This window comes from Triticum aestivum, chromosome 5A (assembly GCF_018294505.1).
Source record: "Triticum aestivum cultivar Chinese Spring chromosome 5A, IWGSC CS RefSeq v2.1, whole genome shotgun sequence".
NCBI classification, from domain to species: Eukaryota; Viridiplantae; Streptophyta; class Magnoliopsida; order Poales; family Poaceae; genus Triticum; species Triticum aestivum.
In genome coordinates this window covers 575,181,261-575,188,166 of record NC_057806.1, presented here as the reverse complement: position 1 = coordinate 575,188,166, position 6,906 = coordinate 575,181,261, and positions in this window count along the sequence as shown.

The following is a 6,906-nucleotide window of genomic DNA, read 5'->3' as shown; positions in this document are numbered from 1 at the left end:
AGGCCGGCATCGTGGACCATCTGGCACAGCCGGCTGATGCTCGTGCTCATCGCCTCCATGGGTCTAGCGTAGCTTCTAGTCATCTGATCTTGCAATTCGAGTGATCACTTAGCCCTTGGTTAGCGTGCATAGGATTTTGTACTACTCCTCGGCCCTCTACTGCACCTGCCTTTGGCTGTATGATAGGTGGGCCAGCCACCCCCTGGGGCCACGTGTCATTCACCCAAAGGCAGTTGCCGTAAGTCAATGAAGTTGCGTCCCCCTCTGTGCCGGTGCAGTATAGTCATCTCACCGGACCTCTAGTTGGGGCCAAACGAGAGAAGTTTGATGTTTACTGGTTTATTGGTCCCCTTTGCATTTTGCGCCAAGTTTTGACCTTTGATTTCACTAATAAAATGTTAATGCATGTAAACAAAAATGTTGTCTAAGTCACCTTACGAAAACCAAATAATCCCAAAATACTTAGGCACGGTGCATTAACTCCCTCCTTGTTTCTTATTTCATGACATATCAACCAATGAGAGATGTGGGCCGTGCATGCTTTCAATGACTTGAGACTACTAAACATGACATGCAGTGTTTAGTTCATTGCATGTAATCCTATTAGTACTCTAGTTAGGAGTAGCAAAAAAACATTAAGTTCTCTCGTCGATAGGAATAAAACACCATGTATTTATTTACAGAGGGAGTAGTACATTTTTGGTGACATGCATTACTAGATATTGCTAGTCAAATACTAAAATCCAGATGGACGTGGTAGTACTCCTAAATCTAGACGATGGTGCTACTAGTACTAGTAGTAGTACTACCAATGTAGTAGTAGGAGTACTAGCACTGTACTACCCGTTGGTCAAATTATTACGTGCTGCTCCTCATAGTGAAGTGACAAGACCCTGCGTCAGAGATGACACCTGAGTATAGGCGCCGTGTTCAGCATACCATAGCCAGCCTCACTGTCTGCAGTCACTATCATCATGGCTATAGAGCTAGCCTTCTTACAACTAGCCCTGTTCGACATAATTTCCCGTGCGTAGATGCCCGTGCATTGCACGGAACACCAAGATTGGGGGTGGATGGCTCCGGCAGCGACCATCGCGCCAGATTTTTCCACGGTCTTCTACTCCTAGATGTGGTGGGGAGGAGATGAGGCTGATTGTGAGAGACAAGGAGTTGTTTGTAAATAGGGAACAAGTGCGGGCATCTTTTTGCAAAGATGGAGAAGCTTGGTTTGTATGCGTCAGATCTAGATCCGACGGCTATTGGTGAAAGATGGGAGGCACAACATCATCACCAACTCAAGACCTGTTTGATTCGCAGGATTTTGAAAACGCAGGAATAGGACACAACAATATTACAAGTTTCAAACTGATATTACAAATGTTAGGAGTAATGCTGCACCTACGAAGAGGGAATTACTAGGAAGTTTACGTAAGAACTTTCGTTACTTTAGGTGGATGCAGCATTATCGTACAAACTAAAATCCACCGCCCTGACAAGTCACTAATGGGCAAATAAGTTTTCAAGTCTCTGGCCACTTGATGTTTCAAAAACAAATTCAGCTTCTGCGGAGACTTTGTCATTTAGGCTTAGACGCTTGCGGTGATCAGCACGCCATTCATTGTTGCGCCAGAGAACGCCAAACCTCATTACCTTGAGCACACTTGCCTCCAGAACAAAGAACCTGGCCAATTTAATCTCAGATGTGCTGCCTCGGTAGTCGATCAAATCAATTTCTGTAAGATGGAGATCAAGGCCTTCGATGAGATTGTTATAGTGCAGCACATTTTTCACTTTCGGGTCTTTTTTTATCTGCAAAAGAAGAGAACATATTAGAGCAGCTGGCTGCATAAGATTGTCGTGTCATCAAGAGGTACCAATATCATTCGCTCATACGATAGGGTTGGTTGGCTAGTGATATTTTTTCACTCTCTCTCTCTCTCTCTCTCTTTCTGTTTCCTCTCATTTAACTAGGAGCACGTGAAGAGCTTGGGCATTTGTTGCCTTCCACTATGTGGCCGATGCCATATTTCGCAAAAGTATGCCACATAACACGAATCAATGTCAAATCAAAATATTTTGGCACCGCTCTCGCGATGTGAGAGAGTTGGCACCGCTGTGCACACAGACCACATGTATAAACAAATCAATCAAACCAACCACACCAGCCTCTCACTCTCCCAAACAAGTGTTTTTTATTGCCTCAGTCCTCTCTCTCTCCCACGCACTGTTTTTTCATTGCGTGAGTTAATTTGGCACCAGAGCAAAGTAGGTGATCCAGATTGGGACACCAGGTGAGCAATGGAGGGGCATCGATGCCAAATGCATCACAAGTGAATTTGGCACATGTTTTAGCCTACATAGCCCACTTTTGTAATACTACCTCGTATTTAGTATAAAATTTTGACCATAGATTTACCTAAGAAAATGCCAATGCATGTCACTAAAAATTACACCATTTGAAATTATGTTCAAATACGAATCCAACGATATAGTTCTTAGTGACATGCATTAACATTTTGTCAGTTAAATCTATGGTCAAATTTTGACACTACAAAATTGGAAGAGTAAACCAGGACGGAGGTAGTACTTGCTCTTAGGGTAACCATAGAGTCACTGGAGTAGTCTAAGTTACTTTCCACTATGACTAGACTAGGCTACTATAGTAGTACAACATAAAAACGATGCAGGTGATCACGTGAGAAAAAAAATACTAAAAACATTTCTTTTGGTGCGGTGCGTAGATGCAGTTTTGAACACTACACTTGTCATCGTAATTTGGGAAAATTACGAAAAAATCGAGCTACATTGTGATTACTGTTTACTTATAGGAAAGAAGTTTCACCTCGATGAGTAGCTTCTCCGTGCACGGAAAGCATGTAAGGAATCCAACAACTTGATCCAGATTGGGGCCGATAGATTTTAGTGCTAAGATCTTCACTGTGCGCATGGACTGGGTCAAGCTTGTGGGAATCATTTTCTGGAAGACGGTCGTAAGTACATCAAGAAGAAATTTAAAAATGAGAATTTCAAGAAGACGGGGAAGAAGATGAGTGCTGCACCTGAACGATTACGGATCCAATAAAGAGTTCGGAGAATTTGGCAGACGAGTACACCAACGCTGTCAATTTCGGCGTGTCAATGACCCTGATTTTTGTTGGACCTTCTAGATCTGATACAAGCAATCTCTCAAGGAAAGGCGCATTCTCAATGACCATAACGTGGAACAACTGGAGTGATCTCTTCCCAATTGATGTCTGGTTGCGGGGCCAACAAGACACATAAATCCATCGAAGATTCGTCGAGGCGATGTGGAGGCTAATGAACCCATGGATCTGCTCAAGACGAAGGTACTCGAGCGCAGTACAGCTGTGGAGCAGGTTCTCCATAGCCTTCTTCGAGATGACAACATCGAAGAGGTCGAGCTGCTTGAGTTGAGGGAGAAGAAGAGCGGGCACGACATTAATCTAGGGAAGATAGCAGGAGCTGAAGCTGGTGCGGCGTAGCGTTGGCATGAGGCGGAGCGCGGACGGCGGCAGAGAGCGACATCGTCCAGCTTCAAAGCTGAGCTCCTCAAGCCGATCTAGGGCGGGGGATAAGAACCACTCGTCGAACTTGGGTTGGACCTTGCAGTTGGTACTGAACATGCGGATGTCAAGGCGTTTGGCTGGCCCAGGGTGCGATGAAAGGATCTTGGAGACCGCGGCCATGCATTTGCAATCCCCGTCACAGAGGCAGCTGTCGATGGTGAGGTTGAGGGGGACACAGCGCCAGAGGAGGCGCCATCGCCGGGAGAGCAGGGCGGTCCGCACGGCAGATTTGGTGGGGAGGAGGGCGATGAGGACGAGCAGCATGTCGTCGGGGAGGCTGCTGATGAAGTCCAGGCTCGCCGGATGCGGTTTTGGCTCGAGCCGCCTCCGCTTGTTGGCTGCCTCGCCGTCCATCTCGCACTCAAGAAGTTTGTCCGCTTATTGTGCGCGAGTGCGTCCTTCGCACGAAGAAGTTTGTCCTCAATGCGCCCTCAATTTACTAGCGTGCGGGGTGCTACCCCGAGTGGTTTCAACTTTGTTTACTTCACCGTGTGTCAGATGGGCCTCTAGTTTACTTATTTTCACCCACTGCCACATGGGCCAGCACACGAAGATACAGAACACGAGCTGACAAGGAAGCATGTGGATTGGTTGACCGGTCAACTAAACAATATACAGAGCTATACGCTGACACAGTGAGCGTATAATCCATCGGTATAGAGAGTTCGAGTGAGAGGGGAGGCCCGTGAGAGATAGCAGAGAGAGAGAAAGAGCTACTCACTCCGTTTGATAATGTAGTTCCAACATTTTTTTATGTCAAACTTTTGAAACTTTGACCAAGTTTATAAAGAAATTACTTATATCTACAATACCAAAGATAAATGATAGTATGAAGTAAGTACATGTTGTGATGAATCTAATGATCGTTCCAGATGTAAATGTTTTTCTCCACATATACCTGGTCAAACGTTTCTGAGGTTTGACTTTTCAAAACATCCATATGCTTATGGACGTGACAGAGTCCCTAACAAGAGAGAGAGAGAGAGAGAGAGAGTGAGTGAGTGAGTGAGTGAGTGAGTGAGTGAAAAAAGTGTGTGTGCATGTGTGAAAGAGACATGGACAACACATGATAAAAGTAGAGAAAAAGCATGCGTGTCTTATGCAAACATATCACACATGCATCTTCGACAACGGAGGCAAGGTGAGGAGATAGTGTGTGGTTGTTTGGAACCGAGAGAGCAAGACCCCTAGCACATGGCCAAGAGGGGTCTAACAAATAAGGGAGAGAGGTCGAGAGAGACGTACGGAGAAAATGCAGACATGGGGAGGAGAGAGTGTATGTTTGTCATAGAGAGATCCCCTGGAGATCGTGATGGGACTACATGGGTGGGAGATCGAGTGACAAGGTGTGTGCGCGATAGAAGATGCCCCGAGAGATATCGAGATAGACGTATGGATGGAAGGAGACAATACGTGTGTTCCTGTTGGCTAGTAAGAGATAATCATACTTAGGATGGGGGGGAGTGCTTGCGCCTATGATGGATTAAGGGATTATGGTACTTAGGGGGGTGCGTGTCACATGGAGAGAGAATAAGGGCGGAGAGTGTTGGATGGGTCTATATGTATAGCGCGAGCGAGACATGTGTATGTGTGAACCAGGGAGATATAAGGCCAGTTTGGCTCGCGTCCTGAGCATCTTTTGCCTGGCCTGGGGTTGTGGCTAGATTTCATGCATGCTTGTTTGGTTGCTACCCTGTGAAAAAGAAAGCCCGACTGGCCTGGGTTCCCTTGCACTTTAATTAGCCTGGCTGAACTCCAGACACTGCAAGTAGCCTAGCCCAGGCGACTGATTTCGAACGCCTGGTCATGCCTGGTCATGTAGCCATGAGGCTAACAGCAACATGGATGGATATTAGCATTAAATAATTGATGCATGGATTGATTGATGGGACGTTGATGCTTTGCCTGGCCCAGGCATGAACCAAATGCTTCAGCACCACACAAGCCTGGCCAGGCAGAAATATTTTACATCTCACGTCCACACCAGGCAGTACCGGTCATCAAGGCATGAGGGTCAGGTCACGAACCAAACTGACCAATAAAGTTTGAGAGAGATTGAGGAGCCCCGATAAGGCTGAGTGGTGCGTCAGATAGCTAAGAGGGGGAAAGAGATATTCCATCCGCTCGATAATGCAGTGCATGTAAATTTTTTAGAAGTCAAACTTTGGAAACTTTGATCAGGTTTACACAAATGTTATTTATATCTACAATACCAAAGGTACATCATACAAAACTACATCTCATGGTGAATCTAATGGTATATGGTTGCCGTACTAGATGTAATTCTTTTTCTCCATGTACATGGTCAAACTTTGTGATGTTTGACTTTTCAATAAATCTATATGCTATGGACCGAGGAGAGTGACTCAGTCGAGACAGATCAAGTGCGTGTGAAGGAGAATGAGTAAGTGTGCAAAAAGAGTATGTGTGTGAAAGAGAAAGTGACAACAAACGATAAATTAGAGAGAGAGTGTGTTTTTTCGTTTCTTATGCGAATATATCACGCATGCATCTCCGAGATGGAAAAGCGAGGCGAGGAGATACACGAAGATAGCTAGTGTGTGATTGTTTGCAACAGAGAGAGACACCCCTGTAGCACATGTCCAATAGAGGTGTGGCCAACAAGGAATAAAGGTCGAGAGGGACACATGGATGGCATGGACGCATGGGGAGGGAGAGAGGGTGTGTTTGTGATAGAGAGATCCCGTCGAGATCGTGAGGGGACTATATGGGTGGGAGATCGAGGGAGTGCGTGCGCGATAAAAAGATTCCCCGAGAGAAATCGAGATAGACCATGCACATGTTTGTGATGGAGACTAAGATTAGCTAGTCATATACATATAGGGGGGACTGCGTGTGCCTACAATTGAGTGAGAGACCATCATACTTGGCTAGCTGGGCATGAGATTGTGTGTGCGCGCATGTGAGATGGAGAGAGAACGAGGGGGAGAGATAGAGTTTTAGATGGGCCTATCGAGTGTGAGTGAGATATGCATGTGTATGTGTGACCCAGGTGGATGGAGAGTTTGAGAGAGGGGGGAAGAGCTCCGAGACGACATAGTGGTGCGTGAGAGAGTTACAGGCAAAGAGCCAAGGAATCTGTGTGCGTACGATGAGTGCACCCAAGATATCTAGCTTGGACTAGCTAGAGTATCATACATAGTGTGCGAGAGAGACCTATAGATGGTGTATATATGCATGCGAACTAGAAAGACCCCCCCCCCCACATACACACAAAGAGAGAGAGAGATGGAGAGAAAGGGAGAGGGACGAACAAGGTTTTTGTGTCGGATGCGTGCGACAGAATTGAAGATTGTCG